General features: G+C 34.8%; 1 long non-coding RNA gene across 2 annotated transcripts in view; it reads right to left on the bottom strand.

Moving 5' to 3' along the window:
- Nucleotides 1–18,067: 18,067 nt before the first annotated feature.
- LOC140509582 (uncharacterized) overlaps nt 18,068–26,713 on the bottom strand; it is a 64,689-nt gene continuing 56,043 nt past the window's right edge. For both annotated transcript variants that reach the window (XR_011968826.1, XR_011968827.1), the window contains exon 4: nt 18,068–18,581. This is a non-coding gene — a long non-coding RNA (uncharacterized lncRNA). The remainder of the gene's footprint in view (nt 18,582–26,713) is intronic.

The following is a 26,713-nucleotide window of genomic DNA, read 5'->3' as shown; positions in this document are numbered from 1 at the left end:
CTTTTTATATTGCTGGAGAAATTTTCCAAAAGATAAAGGATCTGTTTATTGTGCTTATTTGTGTAGAATCCTGTAAACTGATATCATCAGGTGATTACTATATTTAATTTGACTCCTTTATTGACTCAAAACTCAAACTCAATTTTATTAAGAAATTTTGATAATAGATTTAATGTTAAACAGAATCATTAAGTTCAAACTGTTTCTATGGATAACACCACTTTTATATCAACTATTCTTGACCTTATTGTGCCAGTAGCATGCTCTTAACAGAGAATAATTTTTCACATGGAATCAAATACTTTAGTGTTCTCCCTAGACCTGGACATTTTATATATTTAGAGTACATGACTATGCTATGAGTGCAGAACAGAGTCAAAGGATTTATGATAATAAATGTGGTATTAATGTTACAGTACTTTCTGACATCTGCTTCAATACTTGTATTGGTAATCAGTGTTTCTTTTACCTTTAAAATTTTGGCCATGGATATTTTGTTCCTAATATAATGTGTTATTTTCTTGAAAGTGATTATAGAATATTTTTAGCAAAAATGAAAGCTTTGTATAAATTCCAATACACATAACTAGGTTCTATTTGGAGAGACAATAGTCATTCTCTCATCTTTTTTGTCATTAAGAAATAAATATGTGATGCCTTCTGTTAAAAAACTTGAATTAAAAGGAAAGCTGCTTTGCTAATTTGCTGTTTTCTCATCATCATCATTTTCTTCTTCTTTATGGGGTTCAGATAAAAATGGCCTTAAGACAAATAATTACCCTACTACTGTTAATCTTTTATGTTGAATGTTCTACAGACAGTATTTGCTGCCAGAATTGGGGTAATTGAGCATTCTAGATTTGGAAGGTACTTCTGCTGGCCTTTTGTGCAACCTTAACTCAAAAGGCAATCTCCACTACAATATTACAAATAAGAGGTCCATCAAGCCTTGTGTTTAAAGACTTCACGGTGGAAAAAATAATCTTTTTAGTTGAAGAAAAGTATTAAGATGCAAGGTCATCTTCTCTAGTCTTACAGAAAGCATCCCCAAAACAAAAATCATAGCACACAGAGCTACAAGGATGAGACGAACATCATACTTTCTCACATGATTTTCATCTCCTTTGTCATTTTCTATATTTTGAAACCATTTTTTTTGATCCATGCATAGTAAAACATAGAATATCAATTTTCCTTTGCAAGGTAGTTATTACTGTGGTTTTGTATATTATATATTTTCATTTGACTAAGTACATTGTGGCACACTAGAGCTTCAGTCATGTGACCATTTATAGAAGTATGCTGTGGTTTAGGCAATCTTTATTTTTAAGTAGAAATTTCACTCGTGATGGCAAAGTACCATGTCAGTAGCAAACAATCTATTGGAGTTCATATGGAAACTAAGCACAGGTAGGAATGAGATATAGCTAAAAAGAAGCATGCATGATCACATTTTAATATAAAATATATTAAAATCATCATCAAAAATTTCAGTACAAGAAGATTCAAAATTAAATTAATGTTGATTGCTAAAAAATCGGCACCTTTTGCCAGAAACTGTTCTATCAATATCAGGAATGTGATGTTTGCTGTTTTCAGTATGGATAATAAATGTTTATTTTTTTAATCTCAAGCTATGTGAAGTTTAAATAATCTTCAGAAGTGAAAATAATTGTTAATATAGGTTGCTGTTGATCAGTCATGTCAGACTCTTTGTGACTCCATTTTGGGGTTTTCTTTGCAGAGATATTTCCTTTTCCAGCTCATTTTACAGATGAAGAGCTAAGGCAAACTGGGTTAAGTGACTTGCCCAGCATTATACAGCTAGTCAGTAACTGATGCCAGATTTGAACTGGTGAAGATGATACTTCCTGATTCCAAGTCCAGTGTTACCTAGCTCACATAGGTATGTAATACCAAATCTCACTCATTCTTGCAGCAACCATTCCCCTTTCAACAAAATGTCTTGGCAAGTAATAATAAATATCTGGAACATTAAGTTGATTTTTCATTTCTTTTAGCAGTGTTACAATGAATTTCAACAAGTTCCATTTGAATGTTACTTTTCACTTCCAACATCACAAGAAAATGGAATGCTGAATATTCAAAAATTGTTTTCATGCATTTTTAATCCTTCAAATTATCTTTGAATTCAAATGGTAATTCTTGAAATTCTGAGGAATACTGGTTGAAATTACAAAAACCAAATAACTCAACAATTTATACATGCAGGAAGATAATCACAATTATCACAATTTTTAGTTGTCTTTCCCAAAGAGCAAGTTTTATCTTAAATGCCTTAATGCAGTTACATATAAATGTTACAACCATATTTCAACCCTGAAGTTTCAAATTCATTTCATTTAAATGCCCCATCATATCTATAATGAAAGGCAAATCTTAAAACTAGTACTTATGATTAAGTTGTTCTGCTGACTCTCATTTCTAAAAACCTTTTGATTTCATGGTAAAGTTGCTAAAATCACTTCAAAATCTTATGAAAACAAAGCCGGTAAATTTCTATATAATAAAGCAAAACTTCCTGATCATTTTCAATTTCCAAGAGTGATGAAGAAAACTCTTGCTGATTCAATCTTTGAGAATACATAAAATTCACTGTTTTCTTAAGAAACTTCTGCTCGTGTTCCATTTTCACTACTTTTGAGCCCTACATTTCCTGGTATATGATGCACAACATGATGAAACTTACTATCAGGAGCGATTTCTTTCTTCTTTGCCAATAATTTGGCTTCAAATCCATTTGTCTTCCCTGTCATTGCCGCTGCATCATCTGTGGCCACACACAGTTGTTTTGATAATGGAAGATTATGCATTTCAAAAAGTTGACTAATATCCATATTTTCATGAGCTATAATTCAAAAGAATTGGACAATATTCCAATTTTGATTTGTTTTTCCCAATGTCAGTGGCAATTTTGTTAATTATTTCCTTAACAGTGTTTCATAATAATTAAATATGAAAGGTTTTCAGTTTCAGGATACAAAAAATTTAGTGACTTTCACAAATTCATCTTCCATAAAAATGCTTAGAATATTTAGCTACAAGTTCTGAAATAACATAACTAGATTTGAGTAAAGTTTTACTATCTGCATGAATTTCTGCAAATACTTTTTAGTGTGTTTTTATTGAAGTAAAGATTTCAAATTTATCAATTTATCTTCTCTTATTTTGTCTAAGAATAGATCATACTCAGAATAGTGTGTTTCATATTGGCATTTTAAACTGTATTCCTTGGAGACCCTATTGCTGTGTCTACAAATTAAACATTAAAATCTTGTCTCTTACATCAGAAAAGAAATAATCTCACTCCTTTCTTATATGAAAAAATATGTGTTCTTCTTGTATGAATCTTTTCTTACCACTCTTAGAATGCAACATGATTTATACCCTACCTATAAAATAAAAATAGATAAATTTTAAAATAATTTATAATTGTATACTTGTATTAATAATTTTATATATGTGTGTGTATTTATGACATAATTATGTATTTATTTTTACATATAATTATATTACACAGACATTTTATACATATACACATATGTTATGCTACATAATATGTAGTAATGACTTTTCTTTCTCTTAACCTCTTTTACTGTGGAAGAATGCATTAATTCATAGTTGTCAGAGTGTTTTTAAATTACTCTGTAATAATGCAAATGCCAGTAATCAGGATCATGGAACAAAGTTATCTCTGCAGTTGAATTTAACAGGTAACCTTTTAGTTTAACATATAAAGAAGATAAGTTGGTCAAGATATTATTTAAGATTGCTTTATGCCCTACTGATTCAAACCAACAATAACAAGCTTAATGTTGCATTCTGCATACATCTCAGTCAACTGTATGATGGTGAGGTTTTGGTCTGCTCTAGACTAACATCTGTTCACCTCTCAAATTTTCATTCAGGTTACCCTCTATGTCATCATAAAGCATTCCCATAAAGATTTTACAAAGTAGTTAAAATGGAGATATTAATTTGAAGTAACTAGATTTGCTTTTTAGTTGCATCTAGTTTGTATTTAGTTGTTTTTTTAGTGGTATCTGTGATTTTTTTTGACTTCCTGTAAAATTGTTCCCAGTTGATATGTATTAAAAATGTATTCCCTTAGTACACTTAAACTGTGTCACCTCAAATATAAATTTCATATAGAGACTTAAATTTACTCAAATCTGATGAATTTTTTTTTTTGCCAAGTTTGTTTTCTTTCAACCTCTTAAGTCCTTAAATATCTCTTTAAATCCACCCACTTCTCTACATTTACATGGCCACCACCCGAGTTCAAGTCCTCATTGCTACTTGCCTATTTGTTTGGATTATTGTGATAGTTTCCGGATTGGTCTCATTTATATTAGTCTCTCTCCACTTTAATCCTGCTTTCACAAAGCTGCCAAAAAAAAAAAAAATCTTTGTAAAGCACTGGTCTTACCATGTCACTTTACTGCTTAAAAATCTTTAACAGTTCCTTATTGCCTAGAGGGTGAACTGAAATACTTCATCCTATGATATAAGGTCTTGTATAGTCTGTTTCTAATCTATCCCTTCAGACTTATTTGAAGTTATTTTCTTTACACATTCAAATTCTAGCCATCCTAGCCTACTAGTTCACCAAATCTGGCACTTCATCTCCCCTCTCATTGCCTTTACATAGTCTTCTCTTTATGCTTGGAGTACACTTCATTCTTACCTTTTTCTTCTAGAATCCTAAAGTTCCTTCAAGGTTCAGCTCCTACAACAATCTTTTCTCCATTCTTTCCATTTCTTAGAATTTTCCTACTCTTCCAATTATTCTCTTGTTACTTGTTTGAGTTAATGTTGTATCTTCTAATATAGTATAAGATCCTTCAGTCCAGAGACTTATTTTTTAGCTTTGCCTTTTTTATCCCTACTGCCTATCACAGGGCTATTTACATTAAAAAGCACTTAATCAATGTTATTTGAATTGAATATACCACATTTGATACTGAGGTATTAGAGTCCAATCACAATATTTCCATAATCAATAGTGAAAGGAATAAGTTAGTATAGAAATGCCAGAGAATCATTTTCATTTCATAACTATTTCTTGTATTTACAGTTTCTGCTATTAATGTTCTCAGTATTATCAATCTTATGCCAACCTTTATTTTTCCCCTACAGTGTTTTCCAGTGTTTTTCTAGGCAATGCTGCTTGTAATATTCTTTTTTCTTCCTTTGTAATATGCCACCAAAATAACTTCTATTATGAACTGGCATTGACTCTAGCAGCCATGTGTCTCTGGCAAGGAAATTAAATGTTTGTTGGCTAAGGTCATTTCTGGGTTTTGGGACAGTCCTTTTTGTTTGTTTTACATTTGTTACACTTTTCTAAGATAGAGTCATCCTAGGCAATGTCTTTTCTTTTATCGATTTCCTATTTTCCAGCATCAGTGGCTTGTTTAAATACATCATGCTGGATCACTGAATGGAAATACATAAACATAGTTATGCTAAGAGTTTACAAATTTGATGATGACATGAAGCTGAGAAGGACAGTTAGCATGCTAGATGACAGAATTTAGATTCAAAAAGGTCTGGACTGACTAGAACATTGGGCCAGAGCCAAGATGATAAAGTGAATAGGAATAACTATTAATTGTTATACTTTCTGGTAATTAGGCTTGCAGTATCTGAAGTTTAAGCTTAGGAAGACTAGAGCTTATCCTTTACTGCAACAGATTGTAATATTCAAGGTCATTTCCAAATCCCAAGAAGGTATTGGAAGAATTAAGGAGATGATAAAATTACATGGCATAATAGATTTATTTTCATTCATAAAGCCCTTTTCCTTTTCAGAATTTCATCTCTATTAGCTCATTTGATGCTAAAAGCAATGAGTAAACTAGTATGAATATTAATGTTCTGGTCGCAAATTAGGTGACTGAGGTTCAGATAAGAGATCTGATTTCATGAGATTATAGATTTAGTGCCAGAAGTTATCATTAAGTCCATTATGATTAAATCAACTCATATGAAGAAACTGAGGCCCAGAGAGTTTAGCTCACTTGCCCAATATCTCACTGGTAGAAAGTGTCAAAGCCAAGATCTGAACCCACGTATTTTGATTGTAGATTCAGCATTCATCCCACAATGCACTACACTACTAAGAGGAATATAGAGAATTAATGACAAAACTAAAGCTAGAACCTAAGTCTCTCACTTCCATTCTGTTTCTGGCAATGTCACACAACCAGAGAATATTCATATAACTATAATATTAATGAGATTCACGTTAATGGAAGTTAAAGATCTTCCCCACCCATTAATAGGCCTTAGGTGAAATTTATTAAGAGAAACTTGATTAGGGAAGGCTTATTTTGTAGGAAGGTCCACACCTTTCGTTAATTTCTGATGAGGCACTGAGTCAGGAGGATTGCGCCCTCCAGCTCTGAAAAGTGTATATGTACTCTGAAGTGAGGTTTTCCTTTGGGTCTTACTCTTTGGAATAAGGATCGTGTGCCAGGTGAGACTCTGAGGAGCTATTAAGAAGGTCCCCCACCCCCACCCCATGACACCCCAACTTTGAAAACTCAGATGCTGCTGTTTCTCTGGTATCTATGTATATATGTACTGGTCAGACAGTTGGATCTATCTGTTGATTGGTGATGTATGTATTGCTTATGGTCAGACAGGAGCACTGTCTGTTGGTCTTTATTTCTCTGCTTGTATTTTCTCTGTTGGTATATGTGATTGAAGCAGATTCTTGATCCCTCAAAAGTTGCTTTCCTTTTAGAAATGCAGATCTAAGAACCTGTGCTAGCAGGCCATCCTGGATGTGTCAGGTTGTTTGTTGCTACAATAACCTGGTAAGTAATCTCAATGACCTCAATCAAGGCCATGTCTAAAAGGAAGCAAGTCCACACAGCATGAGTTACTTTAACTCTACCTCATTCTAGCCTTTATTCCCTGTACCTTCCCCAGAATCCTTCTCTAAAGGTTATATAAGTAAATACGAACTGGAATGAAGTGGACCTTCTACCCTCATTGTACTTATGATCTCAGACAAGGCCATTCCCCAGCTCCCCACTCCCTAATATTGCTTTGATGGCCTTGCCTCTAGTTCCACCATGACTCACTCAATGGCCCAGAATCCTGATCATTATGCACAAGGTCACTTCTTAATTAGAACAATACAATGAAACATATGCTCAGAGGATAAATGAGGTACGGAGTAAGCCCAGCTATAGTGAACCTTTTTATTGGGAGGCCCTTAAAAATAATAAGCAGCATGTAAAGTCCAGGGGCCTTTCTAACATATTTCAGTGGAGCAGAATGCCTGCCCTAGTGAATGAATGCCCTGTTAGAGTGAGCAATCATTTGGCAGCATAGGTTCTTTTAATGGACACATCACTTTAAACGAAGCCTTCACCATCTGTTCTGCCCTCTAATTACAGATGCAAAAAGAACATAATTCACAATTGCATCATAAAAAAGTAAGATATAAGTGATTTAAATGCATGTGTATGTTCTTTATTCAATGCAGCATGCAGCTGTTATGTTGTTTTCATGTTTCAAACACAAATCAGGGTGAAAATCGTTCTCATCTGATAGAGTGAATTCACTCCAACAGGGGCATTCAGGATTTGGGTGTGAATGAAAGCCATTCTCAAAAAGTACATTTCATAGTACCTCCATATTAATGAGAAGAGGACAAATAAATCCTCTTATCAATTCTGGGAATATTAAGTGCATAGATATGTGTGCTAAAAACCTAATTTTCTATAGGACACGTACTAGGATCATGTAAACAGACCTCTACTTAAATGAATGTATTTTTGCACTCAGTAAAGCAATGCTTGGGTGGATCCATGATCTTTTCAATGCAAATGGGTATTCCCTCCACCAGTGTATATCATAGTCTATGCATATCTTTGTTCCTTTACTCTGCTTCAGTTACATACAGGAATGTTTATACCCTTAATCTTACCATCACCCATAAGTATTTCAATTTTATATTAAAAACTCTGAAGTTCCTTTATATGTTCATAATTTTCTATTATACTATCTCCGCCCATGCTTTGTTACTTATAAAAATAGTCTTTGTCTTCCCCCATAATACCCATTCCCTCTACCTTTCAAGAATTTTTCTAGATATTACCCAGTATTGAGTAAATTTTTCTCTCCTCTTTATCCTTATCTCTTAGTATACAAGTTCAACTTTCTACTTTTTCATACTTTTGAATCCCTTATCATATTTCTACTCATACCTTCCCAAGTTCCAAGCCTGGATTTATCATATTTCTGGCCCCATACTCTTTCTCATGTGTTACTTAATGGAACTAGAGGAAGTCATATAACCATTCTCACTAGATTTAATATAGCTTTCCAGGGGCGAGGAATTTGTGGCCTTGAGGCCACATGTGGCTCTCTCAGTCCTCAAATGCCACCCTTTGACAGACCCAAGCTTCACAGAATAAATCCTCATAAAAAAAGGATTTGTTCTACAAAACTTGGACTCACTCAAAAGGCCACACCCAAAGACCTAGAGGGTCACATGTGGCCTCAAGGTCTCACCCCTTACTTTAGGCTATCTAATCTCACCTGGGCCATCACTGAAGCAAAGCAACCTTTCTACTTCTCTATGATTGATTCTGTAGCCTATGCATGACAGGGGATATTCAATACTTTTTCTTGTCTCTTCTAACTTCCAACAATACTGCACTTGACAATCTTGAATCAGGAAAATTAAGACTATTCACTGTGACTTTCTTCTATCCCTTTGTCATCTCACATGGCACTGGCATCATCACTCATGTCCTCTTTGACTGCTGTCTTTAATGAAGAGATGGCTCCTCTCCTTTCTAAGACTAACATCTCTACATGCACCCTTTAATCTCACCCTCTCCTATTTTCTCCAACAGATTGCCCCCACTCTCATTCTCACCCCTCCTAATCTTCAATCCCTGCATATTGTATCCTTTCTTGATGTCTACAAACACACCCAAGTCTCCTTTATTTTCAAAAATCCTTTTAGATACTATACCATCCCCTCAAGCTGTCATTCCATATTGCTTCTCCCTTTATAAGCTAGACACCTAGAAAAAGCTGTCTTCACTTGGTGCCCCATTTTCTCTTTTCTCAATGTGGCTTCTAACTTTGCCACTTCAACTAAAACTGCTCTCTCCAATGGTATCAATGATTTCTTAATTGCCAAATAGTCTTTGCCTCAATCTTCATCATTCTTTGCCTATTTGCTATATTTGACACAGTTAACCACCTCCTGAATACTCCCTTCTCTATGTTTTGATAACACTATACTCACTGTTGGTATATACCAACATTTGGCCATCTTACTTTTTTAATCTACATTCTCTCATTTAATAATAACATCAGACTCCACAGGTTCAATTATATAAATTGATATAAATATAAAACTCTATATAAATAACTCCAAGATACATATATAGTCCTCATCTCTTTATCATGATCCCGGGATCAACAACTATTCATTCAGTATTTCCAACTGTATGTCCTATTGGGATCTTGAATTTCATCATGATTTTTCCTAAACCCTCCTCTTCTGAACTTCTCTATTTTTATCAAGGGTACTTCCATCCTTCTAGTTATTCAAGTTTGGAACTTCAGTGCCATTTCAGAGGTTATATCTTGAAGAAAGGCTTAGACCTGCTAAGTTTCACTCTTTGGACTTTGCCACTATGGTTGAGCTGCCTTCTCCCTCTGCCCCTGTAGATCCTTTCTCCCATTAGTGAGTTCTTTCCAGAGCCTTTATCTTGAGGAAGAGCCCAGACCAGTCTTCATTTATTCTCAGGACTTCATTGCTATACCCTTACCTCCCTGCCCAGGCTCCATTTTCAGTTTTTCTTTATATACTGAATTTTCTGATTTAAATGTAAGCTCTTTGAGGAGATAGATGCTATATTTATATTTGTATCTGTAGCACAGTACAGTACACTTATTGACTTGATAGGCTATAAACGACATAGGAGTTATTTTTTTTTGTAAATTGATCATTAGAAAGTGTCCAAAAATGTGCTTTCTTAGGTATCACAGGATGGGAGGGCATTAATAGAGACAGTCTGAAACAATAGAGGAAAAATGTCCTTTAAGAACATGGGCCCATGGACTTATCCAAGTATGCATCATTTAAATATGCCTTCTATTCTAACAGTCTTCTTCATACAACTTGATATTCTTAGCAAACTTTCATCATCTTCATCATAAAAATAATTATTTACATTTTATTTCACTGTTGCAAAATGTTTCATATGCATTATTCTCTTTGATCTTTATAGTAACTCTAATCTGTAAATAATGGAGGTACTGTTACACTCATTTTATATATGAAGAAACAAGCTCAAAGTTACTAAGTGACCTGTCATTGGTGAAGGCTAGTAGATGGCAGTATTGGGAATTGAACTCAGACCTGACTTACTTAAATTCTACTTTTCAATATATCATTATAAGGGAAAACTAAATGTATAAATTTATCCCAAATTTTATCCAAATAATCACAAATTCCATATTGATGTTACTATGCTCTGAAATCCTACCCTGACCTGCCAGTGACTTAAGAGATCATAAACTGCTTTAGTTCTATGTGCCCATCTTTGTAATATACTGTCATGAGATTGTTAAAACTGACCTGAGATAGATTGAAATCACAATTGCTAATCAAATAATCCAAACAGAAAATAAATCTAAAATAAAATTTTAAAACAAAAAAAAAATTAAAAACTATCCACTTCAATTTTTCTCTCTTTCCAAGAGAAGGTGCATTCCTTCCACACAGGAGGAAAAGAATGTGCATTTTCCCCAATACCTGTTTTATCTTGAATTGCTTTCCCATAGCTGGCAAACAATAGAAGTATAGATTCTAGATAGCACTGTTCTACACTGTCCTGAAAACTCTTTAGAAGCAGGTGCATATGGTCTGACATTATGCAACTCAGAAAATGTGAAGAGTGGGGGTCATGGGCCACCCTCATTCTAGCCTTAGACTATCTACTCAAATAGAGCCAGGAACCCTGGAGAAAACAAGGGTGAAAGTGGTACACACAGAACTACTCCTCTCCTGCTTGAGTAGAGTAATATTTTTCCTTCTCTGTGCAAACCCATGGAGAACTAACTTCCACAGTTTTCTGTGAAAAAAATTTTCCAAGTCAGAGGTCCAAGAATTGAGCTCACCGTTACTATTTTTCAACTGAAGCTAAAAAAATAGACTACATTATACGATGCCAAAACAACTCACTTGAAAAGTGAAAAATTTGTTAAAGAACTTTTCTTTTTGTATGTACAGTAACAAACCTTCCCATCTGCTTTGTCATCCAAATGATTATGTTCCTTTGGTGTTGGGGAAACAAAACCTAGGTTTGTGTTAGGTTCACTGACCATAGTGGGGAGGGGGGGGGGAGGTCCAAGGGTAAAATATGGTGTCAAAGTTCTAGTGACTTATTTTTTTTTTATATTGTGGATATTTTCCCCTAGTATTTATCACTTTTTAGAGAGAAACAACTAGCCTGTACCATGAAGAACTCTAAAATATGAAGAAAGATGAAATGAAAAGAATTTTTGATAATAAGGGTCAATTTTAAGAAACTTATAATTTTTCCCTTGTAAGTATTCAATAAGCATGTCAGTAAGGTTGAAATTATGAATAGGAAATATGAATACATAGTTTTCAGGATTAGAAAGCCTCGGTAGGTTTTTGTTGAAATGACAATTTCTTCTCAAGGAAAATGCAAATCTTTTGCCCATGGAAGGAACAACCGAGCAAGATCAGAAAAATTTTTTTTCTTTGTATTTTCTCTTCAGTTAAATCAATTATAACTTTATCACACACACACACACACACACACACACACACACACACACACACACACACACACACACACACACACACACACACCCTGCAGTATAATACTGGTTCAGATATTTTCAAGTTGTAAAATACTAGAAAATTTTTTTCTGCCCTTTTCTATGAAAGAATTCCTGGCTATCATGGTTTTACTGCTTAGGTATCCTTCTCACTAATTTAACTTTTTCTTCATCAGTGTAGATGCTATGATCTTTGGAAAGATCGTTTAAACACCATTTAGAAGTTGACTCATAAAAAGACAGTTTGTGAGCCAGTTTTTGAGGTTGTACAGCTGACATGCCAAATGAAGATGTCTAAAAAGAGTGACATGCTGCTAGATTAAAAGTCATTGTGAATACCAAGAGGAAACTTTCATATCTAGAGGTGAATAGCACAGGCTATCTTTTTGCAACTGTGCCATATATAGTAAATGATATCAGTAGCAATACCTAGAGACCACAGTATAGTAGAAAGGTCACAGGAATAAGTCAGGAGAAAAAAGCTAGTGTCTAGTTCCAGTCTTACCATGAACTAAATTTGGGAGGATTAAAATCATTCTGGTTCTTATTTCCTGATATCTGCGAAGTGATGAATTTTGATCTAGTAGCACAATAGAATCTGACAATAAGAAGAGATCTTCAAGTTTACCGAGTACATAAAGTAAAACCCTTGTCTGTAGAATGAATCTCCAAGTTCTCCAATAAATGAATATCTTACCTCTCCTTAAAGCAGGGGTTCTTAACCTTTTTAGTGTGTGTGTCATGGACCCTTCATCATATGATGGATCCTTCTTTAAATAATGTTTGGAGTTCACAAACTATGCAAGATTACACAGGACACCAATTATATATGAAATATACTTATCAATTTGTTTTAAAAGGTCATGTATCTCAGGTTAAGAATACTTGCCTTAAAAAGTGCTGGTGACAGACTCTCTTAGGACTCTATTTTAGAAAATATCTATTTCTAGTCATTCTTATAATTCATTTAAAAGTTATGCTTCACAATAATTATTTTTTAAAAATCTGATACTATCTAAGAAAGAGTGATGGCTCAGTGGAATAGGTTAGGTGTACAAACATTGTAGTAAATGACCATAGTAAGGTGAGGTTTGATAAACCCAAAATCAAAGCTTTGGGGACAAAATCTCATTACCTGACAAAAACTGCTGGGAAAACTGGAAATCAGCATGACAAAAACTAGGTATAGACCAACATCTCATACCATATACCAAGATAAGTTCAATGATACTAGACAGCATGGAATATTTGCCAGTCAGATCTGTGGAAAAGGGAACGATTTAAAATTCAACAAGACACATTATGAAATGTAAAATGAGTTATTCTGACTATATGGAATTGGAAAGTTTTTGCACAAACAAAGCTATTGCAATCAAAATTAGAAGGAAAGGAGAAAACTGGGGGGCGGGGAGAATTACAGGAAGTATCTCTGACAAAGGCTTCATTTCTCAAATATATAGAGAACTGAATCAAATTTATATAACTACAAGTCATTCCCCAATTGGTAAATGGTCAAAGGATATGAAAAGGCAGTTTTCAGAGGAAGAAATCGAAACTATCTATGGTTATATAAAAATGCTCTAAATCACTATTGATTGAAGAAGTGCAAACTAAAACCACCTCACACCTTTCAGACTGGCTAATATGACAAAAAAGGGAAATGATAAATGTTGGAGAGGATGTAGGAAAACTGGGACAATGATGCACTTTTGGTGGAGTTGTGAACTGATCGACCATTTTGGAGAATAATTTGGAACTATGTCCCAAAGGCTAGAAAACTGCATATCTTCTGATTCAGCAATACCACTGCTAGTTCTGTATCCCTAGAGATAAGAAAAAGTGAAAAGAACATATTTTTACAAAAATATTTATAGAAGCTCTTTTGAAGTAGCTAAAATTTGGAAATTGAGGGGATGCTCATCAGTTGGGGAATGGCTGAACAAGTTGTGATATATGAGTTGTGGTATATGATTGTATTGGATTATTGTGCTATAAGAAATTATAAGCAGGATGATTTCAGAAAAACCTGGAAAGACTTATAAAATGAACTAATACAAACTGAAATGAGTAGAACTAGGAGAACATTATACACATTAACAACAATACTGTAAGATGAAAAACTGTGAATGATTTAGCCTTTCTCAGCTATACAATGATCTAAGACAATCCCAAAGGACTCATAATGAAAAATGCTATCCACCTCCAGAGAAAGAACTGATGTTGTCTGACTACAGGCTGAAGCATATTATTCCTTCCTCCAGATCTCTCAGTGCTGTCATGATGCCTGAGGCTTGTAACTGTTAGACAGGCACTACAGGTATTTGACATGGGAAGAAACAAATATTCGAGGGTAATTTATCCCATGGTCCCATACCTAATAAGTCTAAGAAGCAGTATTCAAACCCAAGTCTTCTTGACATCAAGGTCGGTAGTTATGCATTACTGGATCTACTACACAAAGTTATCAAATTTTCATTCAGAAACAGTGCAGAATGGCTACAAGAATAAGTCTGAAATGGCATTAGAGAAATCCATAAACATAGTCTTTAAGGCAAAAGTAAGGAATATTGGGAATATATCCCTGGTCTTTAAGAGTCTCCATTATAAAGAATAGTTACCATAATTTTTCCCTACCCTTCTCTCTACCCCACTCTTATCCTGTCCAGTAATGTACTTTGGTAACACTGTCAAAAAGAGAATACTGGCATAGATGGATATTGACTGTAGCACTGCTTTCACATAGCCCTTCAGTAAGGGCTTTTCTCTTTCCTTTTGTAATCATCATAAGCATAAAAGAAAGAATGAAAATGAAAATGAGTGGGTGGCAACATCACAAAAAAACATATCTAGTCCTTTAGGACTTAAATTAAACTCAATATAAACATACGTATATACATACATACATATTTGTAGTAATACACACATACACACACACATATATGTATTTGCTATGTGTGTAAGTAACACATACTGATTTTCACCTAGGTGAAGGTTTTAAATATGCAAATTGTTCCAAAATATGTCAGTGGCTAAGAATTTTTAGCAATAACCACAAACAATATTTAGTCTATTTACATTTAAGAAGTTATCTAAATCAGGCAAAGTAACATGGTAACTATGAAGACATAGCCATAGAATGGGGACCCTGTTTGAAAAGGTCTTAATAGTATACTTTAAAATTTCATGTGGTCCTATTTTGCTAATATATTTTAACAAAATTACAATGATTATTCAATTTCAGTTCTGGAATATGGTACTAAAACTGAAGCTCAAGGTAAGGGGGTGGGAGGAAGATTATTCATGTGTGATAAACCAGATCCATTTAAGTACTTAAAAAAATTCACTGATGTGTCACGTTTTTGCCTTACATTTACAGATTATCCCCATTCTATGAGAAGTCTTTTGTAACAAAATAAAGCATCAAGCAAAACAAAGAAAAAAATACAGTGACCACCTGAAACTGACAACATTGAATATCTGTATCATATTAAATGATATTTAATCACCTCTCTATTAAAAAATAAAAAATAAATTTATTTTCTTTCCCTCTCTCTCACCACTCCTTGGAAGGAATAAAAGGAAAGGGAAAAGACATTCCTTGTAACACATATGTATGATCAAACAAAATAAATTTCCCATTGTAAACAAATATGTGAATATCTCATTCTGAACCCCAAATCTACCACCTCTCTGTCAGAAGGTGGAGAGTAGGTTTTATCATCATTCCTCTGTGATCATAGATTGCTATTGTATTGTTCATAGTTCTTGCAGCTCTCAATAATGCTGTTACTTTTGTTTTTACATATATGGTATTCTCCAACATATAAAGCACTATATAATGTTAGCTATAATTGTATAAATTGTCCTCCTGGTTCTGCTAATTTCATTCTTTATCATTTTGCAAAAATCTTACAAGTGTTCATTTTAATAGCATAGCCTAAACTCTTCTGGTTCTGCTTAGTTCATTCTTTATCAGTTCATATAATTCTTTCCATGTTTCTTTGAAATAATCAGTTTCTTTTTTTTCCTGAAGAACAACAGTAGACAACTACATTCATATACCATTTATTCTGTCATTTCTCAATTGATAGGCAACGCTTTAGCTTCCAGAAGTTTTTTTGTTTGGTCATTTTGTCACCATAAAAGAGGTGCTATAAATATTTTTTGCATGTTAAGGATCTTTTTCAATTTCTTTTATTTCTTTGAGTATAGGTCTACTGGAGTTATAGCAAAGTCAAAGGGCATGCATTGTTTAGGAACTTTTTGTGTGCAATCCCAAATTGCTTTCTAGAATGGTTACACCCATTCATAGGTCCACCATTATTATATCTCTTTTCCCATAGTCCCTCCAAAATTTATCTTTTTCCTTTTTTTTTGTTATCTTCATCATTCTCATTGGTGTGAGGCAGAATCTCATTAGAATTGATTTGAAATATTTTTATGACTACATATAGCCTAGATTTTGAAATATCAGTTCATATCTTTCAATTATTTGTCAACTGGGGAATCTTTTTCCTACAACTCAATTAAGTTCTCTATATATCTTGAAAATGAGACTTTTATCAGAAAAACTTGTTGCAAAGATTTTTCCCAGTTGTTTCCCTTCTACTGCTAGATTTATTAGATTTATTTGTTTAAAAAGTTTATTTAATCAAAATTATCCATTTTATTTTCTCTGGTCCTTCTTTGGATGTCAACTTTATTTCATAGATATGATAATTAATTTTTTCCAATATTTCTATAGTTTGTTTATGATATGACCTTCTACATCTAAGTCACATATCCATTAGGAACATACCTTGATATAAAGTATAGTTTGTCTAAATCTAATTTCTTCCATATTGATGTCTAAGCAGTTTTTGTCAAATAGTATGTCTTTGTCCCAACATCTAGTGTCTTTGTGTTTATTGAATAGTGGGGCACTACATAAAATGTTATGTTATGTAGCTAATCTGTTCCATCAATTGACATTTTTAATTTTTAACCAGTAGGAAAGGGAAAAAAGAGGAGAATAAACATTTTGTTGTTTTCAGTTGTTTTTCAATCATGTCAACTCTTTGTGGTTCCATTTGGGGTTTTCTTGGCAAAGATACTGCAGTGGTTTGCCATTCTTTTCTCCAGGTCATTTTATAGATGAGGAAACTCAGGCAATCAGGGTTAAGTAACTTGCTGTGGTTCACACAGCTGGTAAGTGTATGGTGCCAGATTTGAATTCAAGAACATGAGTCTTCCTGACTCCTGATTCAGAACTCTATCCACTGTGCCACATATCTACCTTTAATAAGTAATATTTATATACCACCTATTTTGTGCCGGGCACTGTGCTAAGTGGCTTATGCATATTATCTCATTTGTGACTCAGAAAAAACCTTTAAAGGTAGGTGCTGTTGTAATTTCCATTATATAGCTAAGGAAACTGAGGCAAAAAGGTTAAGATACTTGCCAAGGATCACACAGCTAGTAAAAGTCTGAGGTCAAATTTCAACTCAAATCTCCCAGGTCTTCCTCACTTTAGGCTCAGCTATTCACTTTGCTACCTACTGCCTCTAACCAAATTGTTTTGAGAATGAGTGCTTTGTATTAAAGTTTAAGATCTAGCAATACTAGGCTCCCTTTGGTCTGACTTCTTTCATTATTTCCCTAGAAAATTTTGTCCTTTTGCTTTCCATGTGAATTTTGATGCTATTTTTATAGTTTTATACAGTATTTTTGGTTGTCGATTGGTATGATATTGAATAAGTAAATTAATTTAGGTAGCAGTATTTTTTTTACAGTGACTCATTCTACCAATTAGCAATTAATATTTTCCCCAATTATTTAGGTCAATCTTTATTCCTGTAAACAGGGGTTTCTTGTTGTATTGATATAGTTCTTGTGTGTATCTTGATAGGAAAACCCTCAAGAATTTTATATGTTATATAGTCATTTTAAATGGAATTTATTGCTTAATTTCTTCCTATTAGGTTTTATTGGTATTATATAAAAACACAGATTATTTATGTGGATTTATTTGATATCCCACAAGTTTGCTGAAGTTATTAATTACCACAAATAGTTTTAGTTGACTCAGAATACTTTAAGTACACCACCATATCATCAGTGGTAATTCATTTCTTCTTTACCTATACTTATTCCCTCAGTTTATTTTTCTTGTCTTATTGGTATAGCAAGCATTTCTAGTACTATCTCAAGTGGTGACAATGGATATCTTTATTTCACCCCTGGTTGTATTGGAAAGTATTCTTGTTTAACATTGTTACATGTTACATGTAGCCTTTGGTTTTAGATATATACACATTGTTTTAAGGAAAGGAACATTTATTCCTTCAACTAATTACTTTACTTGACATCTTTGATAAGTCTGTGATCTCATAGATGTAGATACCCTCTCCCCAAAGTGCATGCCTGCCCATCCCGCTTAATCCTTTTCCATTTTACCTCATGACTCCATCACAGTTGGTGGAGCCTCATCTTCAGAACATTTCTCACGTTTTAATATTTAGGCTTGCCCTGGGACTTACATAGGTCATGTTTCATTTGTGATATTAAAATGGCCCATTTTGTCCTGTTTTTAATAGTATCCTTTATGCCTTATCCCTAATGCAATCCCTTCTGTGTGATGTATTGTCATTTCCTCCATCCTTTGGGTAGGGATCCGGCAGTCGTAAACTCATAGCAGGCAATCCTTAATGTGCTCACGTGTTGGACTGAAAAAGAAAAGAAAGTACCTCCCCCTTATCTTGCAGAAAGAAAAAAAAGTAAAGTCACTCTTTACTCTACCTCTGTCCTTTCCTATTCTTAACATGTAATATTCAAAACAAGGCTCAGATTAAAAAAAACGTTGCTGCAATTCCTCTCCCACCCCCAAAAATGGATCATCTCTGGAAGCCCTCTAAATGAGGATGTTAAGCCAATATAGTACATCACAATATAAAATTCAATATAAAACATTGGTATAGTTCTTATTTTAAGACCCTTACTTTCTAATTTACAATTATTAATCAAGGAAAAATCATTACAAAGTAGATTTTTATAGGTAGGGTCTAACAAATATTTCCGAGTCAAATAAATATATACGAATCTTGCTAGTAGGAATGTGCCTATCCATGATATGTTGTAATCATAAGTAAATTGAAGAATTTTCCAAATAAATCAACCCAATTGACTTCAAATAGTATTTTGATATATGATGAAAAGTAATATAAGAAGAAGCACTGAAAACAATGATAAAATAGTAAAATACTGTCTACTGAAAACAGTAGTTGAGTTGGGTTCAATTTTTGATGTGTCAACAGGATGTTGTTCCTTGCTTCTGGAATTCTGTTTTCCAATCCTGAATTTTCATCTGAAGGCATACAACAGAGCTGGGAATATATGAGCTTCTGTACTTCCATCTAATTTCTCAAAAAATGACTTTTGTTAGTGGTTAGTAGCCAATAAATTACCATTTCTGCATCCACTCAGAAAAGGCCTATTTAGAGAACGATGTTGATTTCTGGGGAAAGGCCTTCAGTGAGACTGATCCCAAGAAAGCATTTTACAATAAGGTTGGGGTCATCTCTAATTAATTTAACTTTCACAACCTAACAAGAATAACCCAACAAGCTTGTTGCATAACCCAACAAGCACAAATAGATTTAGCTTTAGATAATCCTTCATTTTTCTTTTTCTAATAGTGGAGAAAAAAATTCTATTGATACATTCTCTATCAAATAAAAATGATTGATAATGCTTTAAAATATTTGTTTTGAAAAGCTGTTAATAGTGATGTAATTAGGTATCTATATGCTGCCTTTATGATGATTAAAAAGATAGTTGAAGGTACATTTTTCTTTTTTACCTTTTAAACTATGTCATTATACATTTTAATTTGCTTGGCATCATATCTTTTTGTTTCTTGTAACTACCATTTCCAGTGTTTTTTGAAGAATGAAAGCAACCACTGTGACCAAAGTAAATGCATGGAAATCATACCACTTTTTCACGGAGGAAAAATAACAGATTCCTTGGTCCCTTGCCTCTTTTCCACTACCACCTTCCATAAACACATGCCACTCAAAGTCACACACACACACACACACACACACACACACACACACTATCTTCCCAACCCCACTATACCACTATACCCATAACCTCTTCAATCTACCTTGATATCCTGAGCAGATTATACCCTGCCCCCACAGAGAAAGGAAAGGGGGTTCTATCTACCAATATAATAATGTATGGCCTGGGAGGAAATGGTCTCTTTTGGGGAAAACCAAAATTGTGTGACTGCACTAAAGTCAACACTATTTATCTTCACCTCTTGTCCTAAGGACTGACAATGGGACACAACTGTTGGGCCCAACCCCCGTGCGCAGCTGCAATAGAGGGAAGGCAGGGGCTGGTACTTTCAAGTGTCAGACCTTTTGTACCCAACTACTAGTTTATGAGGCTTATGTCAAGCATCTCACTCAATGAAGTCTTTGTCCGAGGTGTATAGGGCAGGACAGTGGAAAAACTGCCCTGTCTTATATCCCAGGCTCATCCATCTTCGCCTGGCCCTGCTTCTCAACTTTTTCCTCTCTAGCACAGAGGGAGAGAGGATCCCTCCCGGGTTAATGTACTGGAAAATTGCTCTGCATGTTTATGAGGAGGTCCTTTCCAAATGAAAGAGAAAAGGAAAGAAAAAAAATCACTGGGAAGAAGAGTCATTTTCCCACTGAACTTCATTGGCCTCAGACTTGTGGGTTCTGACCCTGATTAAGAAAACTTCAATGACCTGCTAGGAGGTTTATTGTGAAGTTTGGCAGAACGTACTTCCGAATGAAATTTTTTATTATTTATAATTACAAAGGTAGTTGTGAACAGCTCACATCATCCTCCCCCACACGCAACTCTCTCTCTCTTTCTCTCTCTATCACACACATGCACACACACACACACACACACACACACACACACACACACTCACACACACAAGCCCCTACCATTGAGACAGGCTCTATCTTCTCCTCATGTCATGTTTGCTTCAAAATAGTCCACTCTCCTCCTAATGCAAAGCCCCACAGTTGATATCTCCTGGATAATTCTCTACAAATACCAAACATGTCTTTTTCATAGAGTTAAATCGAAGGATGGGCTGTGTGAACTTTGCTGTAGCTGATATGGAACATAAAGAGGATTACATTACGTGATGGCCCATGCTTCCTTATTTTTAGCTTGTTTCTGGTTAAAAATAACCAACACCACCCCTCAAAAGTTTCCACTGTGGGAGCTTTTATCCTGAAACAAAACTTAATGTGGCCTTTGAGGACAAGGTCAGGAACCAGGGCATAAACTATGCACACAAGTGAGATGCCTAACGTGTCATTGAGTGCCTTTGTCAACAACGAAGAAGTGACAGTTCTCCTTTATCAGTTCTGAACATGACATCACTGCAAGAATCTTGAGAAATGGGGGAGGAGGCACTGGCTTTTTATAATGGGTACAACATATGAATTATACCAGGTAACAATCATATGGCAAATGCCATTTCAGGAAGTAAATGAAAGACATGTTGTAGTTGAATTCATACACCGGACTCACCACAACACCCAGAAACTGCTTAATATTTTCTTTGATCATTTTAGTTTGACTGCAATCAGCTTTGAGGCATAGGTCCGGATAAAGCTCAAGGGCTACGGTATTTGGTAGAAAGGAGAACATGCGATTGGGTTGAAGGAATCTTGTAATCGTGTGTTCTAAAAACGATTAAACCAGAAAGGCGAAAAGAATGCTGGGGTCAATACGATCCCTGACCTAAACTCTGAATGAAATGCTTATTCCGAGTCTCGTTTACCAAACTGAGAACTGAATATCAATTAACATGATTATTTTCTTGAATGACCAAAAACCTCTCTATAGTTACTACTATAGAAATTTCTGCGAGATCGTCTTATTCTATCATGTGACAAACCAATTGTCCATTTTTACTTACTCTTTCTATCCTATGTTCTCTGAACGGTTTGCCCTATGCCAATTTTGTTGTAACTTCTGCTCTGAGGTTTCAGATGCTGACATGATGATAACTATGTGGTTAAGCTAAATATTTAGTGGGATTATAAAAAGAAATGGGGTGAAGCAGACACATCAGGCCCCAGAGAGGGGAGCCCTTAAGTCAAACACAAATGGTAACGGGAACACCTAATCTCTTGGTTTGTCCCCTTTTTGTGGAGGAAGGTCAGAAAACGTTTGGTGCCTAGGTTTAGTCCCTAAAGACTCTTAACAAACAGATGTTACTGTAACATGCTCAGGGAATCAAGCATAAATATGGCCCCTGACCTGACTTGTCAGCTGATCCACTGAGTCTCTTAGAAATGTACTCTTAACTTTTATAAATTCCCACTTTTTCCCACCGTCCCCCTCCATTCTTTCAGGCGCCTTTCCCTTGTGTTTTCAAGTCCTGTAGCTGAGGCAGCCGTGCTTGCACAGTTGCTCTCCGTCTGACCTTTCTCTCCAAAAAGGTCAAAGGCCTGAGACCCAAGGCAGGCCTCTTTTCTTGCTAAAGGCCAGCTGATGAATCATTCCCAACTTGAAGGGAACGCAGGAGAGGGGAGGGCTCTGAAGGCTTTTTGAGAGACAAACAACTGTGGCCAATACATCAGCATTTACACTGTTCTGACACTTTCAAAACTCACTTTTCTCCCTGGGAACAGAAAAACCAGAATCACAGGGGGAGTTTCGAGGTCCCACTGACTAGGCCATGGTAAATAAGCACCAGGACCTGGTACTAATTACCATCAGGGTTATGTAACGTGAGAGTTTTCCTAAAAAGCAGTGGAAAATTGAGGTACTCTGCAACTCACATAGACATATGCACGTACACACAAATCCTTCCCTACAATGCAGTCAGAGGGGTTAAAATGATTTGCTCCAAATAACCGAGGCAAAGAAAAGCAAAGAGATGGAGAGAGACAAATAGTTTTTATTATTGCCTTTTAAGTTCTAGAAAAGTTTGATCAAATCAAATAAACAGATCAAATAAGAAACTTTCCTCTGTTTTTGACAAGATAAATTTATAAAGGTTTTTGTTTTTTATAATCTCTGGGTAGGACTGTGGGAAGGAACAACCACTACGTGAACCTACTGAGCACTTTGGAAGTCATGTAAATTGATTTGTTCCCTTCCTTTCTCCAGTAGTTTTTGTAAAATATTTAGACTAGTTAACTTAACTAGTCTATATAGTCTACAAAAATAAAATATAAATGTATATTTATGTGCACATACAAATATGTGTGCATTCATATTTATATATATAATATACATTTTGATTTTTCAACTTCTTTTCCTCCAGCAATTTTTATACTGTATGTGTGTTTGTATATGCGTGTGTATGTGTATATACATATACATGCATAAATATATTAAATGTATGTATATTATATGTTCATATAAACACATACTTATACACATATGCATAATATATCTTCATATGCATGTATTATATACTTAGATGGCGTGTTCATATATACAAGATATATCTTAAATTTATACAGAGTATAGATTTTTATCTAGGAGGTACAGAGTTTTGGGGACGTCAAAGCACAAGTATATGGTAGTTAGAATTTTGTTTTAAGGACAGGTTTCCTGCTTCTCTCTTACATTTTCCAAGAGTAGTAACTCAAACAAAACTATCTCAGGAGAGACTAGAGATGAGCTTTCATATGCTACACAGTGTTTATTTGTTTTTGACTTCTTTGGCCTTTATCAAAGCTTACCAAGAACTGGCCTCAGATTTCAGTTTATGTTAACTTCAAACTCTCCGTTTTGATTATTTTCATTACAGCCAGAAACATTAATCATATCAGAGTCTTCCCTACAGAAAGAAGATTACTCCTAATTCATTGTACTTGAAAATGACTTAGAAATAGTTTCTTTGGGGGCTATGTCTTAGATATCAAAGATCCTTCTCCTTGACCCAAATCTTGACATTTAAAAACTAAATCTGAAGGGAGATGATTTTTTTTGAAATTCACTTTCCTGAGATTTATCCTGGATTTTGCCATTCCGATGCCAGTTAGGGAATAAAGACAGGCTGTGCATTTCATTTTAATAGAGAATATCATATTTGAGGGAAGTTCTTATGCTAATGTAGATTGGCACATTATGTGCAACATATAGTTTTAAAAAGTTATCTACACAAGAGAGTGGACTAGAGGAATCCCTCAGCTGAGCCCTTCCAACATTTCCTTCCAAACAACTAACATAAAGCCTGAATTTAAATTCTGGTATGTCAGAGCCAACAAAGTAAGACATTTTTCCAGCCCAAGGTAATTTTGGAGATCAAAAACAATATCTGTGACATCAGGGTGGGAGCTGACCTGAAGTCCATGCAAATGAAACATCCTTGGTAAGATTAGGTTCTGGCAATAGAAGCAGCAATAGTTTGGGGAGCTCCCAAGACAGAGATGGTAAAGTGACATGACAAATGGCCAGAAAGAGATTACGGGGGACCCCTGTGCTAGCACTGGATGCAGGACCAGATGCTGTTTGAACAAATCCATTGCCTATACTCACTTCTGGATCATAGTTCAAGGGCAGAGAGGAATACTTTTGGTCAAGGGGGAGCAGGAGCCTTAAGGATCAGTATCACTTTTGATCACAAGGTTTTAGGGACCCTCAAGAACAGTGTCACTTCTGGTTCTAAGGGAGCTGGGCTCCAGAACAGCAGTATCAATTCTGGTCTCAAATGATTGTGGGCCTTGAGCAGTATTAATTCTGGTCCCAATGGAGCAGGGGCCCTAAGGAACGATGTTGATTGAAATCCTAAGAAACCAAAGGCCCTTCCAGAATAAGGACTAGAGCTCAGACCAGGAGAACAATGACCACACATTTCTCGAGATCACAGCTTGGAAGCACTAAAAACATCTAAACCTCCAACACCTAGCTTTGAAAATAACTATGTGAAAAAGCTTGAGATAGTACCTTTCCCTTCCTTCCCATCACCTCCCCCCACACTAGAAACAGAGGCTAAGATAAAGCTTAAAAATCATGAAATAGGGTGGAAAAATGTAAAAGAAAAAGCTACTACTATGATAGGGAAGATAAAGGTTCTCAGAAGAAAGCAATGAAATTAAAACACCTAAAGCAAAGCATCAAAGAAAAAAAAAGTGAATTGGACACAAGCCCAACAAGAATTCCTGGAAGAACAAAATATATGTATTTTCAAAGTCAAATAAGACAAAGAAGAAAAAAAATGAAGTAAAGAAATGAGAGCTAAGGAAGAAAATTATGAAAAAAACTAGTAACAGCTTGGTAAAAGAGGCACAAAAAATTTCAAGGAAAATAACACCTTATAAACAGAATTGGCCAGATGGAAAAAGAGGCAGAAAAGTTCACTGATGAAGATAATGCCTTAAAAAAAAAGACTGGACAATTGGAAAAAGATATACAAAAATTCAAAGAAAATAATTCCTTAAAAATCAGAATTGGCAAGTGGAAGCTAATGATTTCAAGAGACAAGAAATAAACTCAGAAGCAGAGGACTTGAGATATGATATTTTGGAGGTCAAAACTACTGGGATTGCAAACAAAAACAACCTACTCAGCAAAACTGAGCATAATCCTTTGAGGGCAAAAATGGATATTTAATGAAAGAGGACTTTCAACCATTCCTGATGAAAACACCAGGGTTTAATAGAAAATTTGACTTTCAAATATAAGATTCAAGAGAAACATAGAAAAGTAAATCATAAGCAACTCAATAAAGTTACACTGTTTACATTTCTATATGGGAAGATTTTATATGTAATTTCTTTTCATTATTGAGGCATTAGGAAGGATTTTCCACGGAAAGAGTTGTGGGAGTAAGTAAATTACGTTGGGAAGATTTAAAAAAAATAGATAGGCAAGAAAGATGAATGCATGGGGGAGAAGGTAGAAGCAAGAGGAAGAATGGGGGAAATTATCTCACAAAAAAAGGAGCACAAGAAAGAGCTTTTACAATAGAGGGGGAAATGATAGGGGAGAAAGCAAATTTGAACATCACTCATAATTAAATTGGTTCAAAGAGCAAATGTGACTGTGTGTGTGTGTGTGTGTCTGTGTGTGTATACATACTTAATTTGTAATAGAAATCTATCTTATCAAGCAGGAAAATGGGAGGGGAAGCAGATAAAAGAAACAAGGAGTGATAAAAGGGAGGGCAGAACAAAAAAAGGCAAAAGTCAGAAGTAAAATAGACTTTAGAGGAGGAACAAGATAAGAAAAGAAAGAAGGATTAACAGAAGAAAATGGGATAGAGGGAAATGCACAGTTAGTAACCATAACTGTAAATGTGAATGGGAAGAACTTAGCCATAAAATAGAAGCAGATAACAGAATGGATTAGAAATCAAAATCCAACAATATGTTGTTTACAAGAAACACGTTTTCAACAGAGAAGCACACACAATTAAAATAAGGTATTGGAAGAGAATCTATTATGCTTCAGCTGATAGAAAAAAGACAGGGGTGGGCAATCATGATCTCAGACAAAGCAAAAGCAAAAATAGACCTAATTACAAGTGATAAGCAGGGAAACTATGTCTTGCTAAAAGGCACCATAAACAATGAAATAATATCAATACTAAATATATATGCACCGAATTGTACAGCATCCAGATTCTTAAAGGAAAAGTTAAGTAAATTATTGAAGGAAATAATGAAACTGTACTGAGGGGGGATCTCAACTTTCCCCTTTAAGAACTAGATAAATCTAACCATAAATGAATAAGAAGGAAGTCAAAGAAATTAATGGAATTTTAGAAAAGTTAGATATGATAGATCTCTGGAGAAAACTGAAATGGGAAAAAACTGGATGGGAACAGAAAGGAATA

This window comes from Notamacropus eugenii, chromosome 1 (genome assembly GCF_028372415.1).
Source record: "Notamacropus eugenii isolate mMacEug1 chromosome 1, mMacEug1.pri_v2, whole genome shotgun sequence".
NCBI lineage: Eukaryota > Metazoa > Chordata > Mammalia > Diprotodontia > Macropodidae > Notamacropus > Notamacropus eugenii.
Note: the sequence above shows the minus strand (reverse complement) of the source record. Positions and strands in the feature narration are given on the sequence as shown.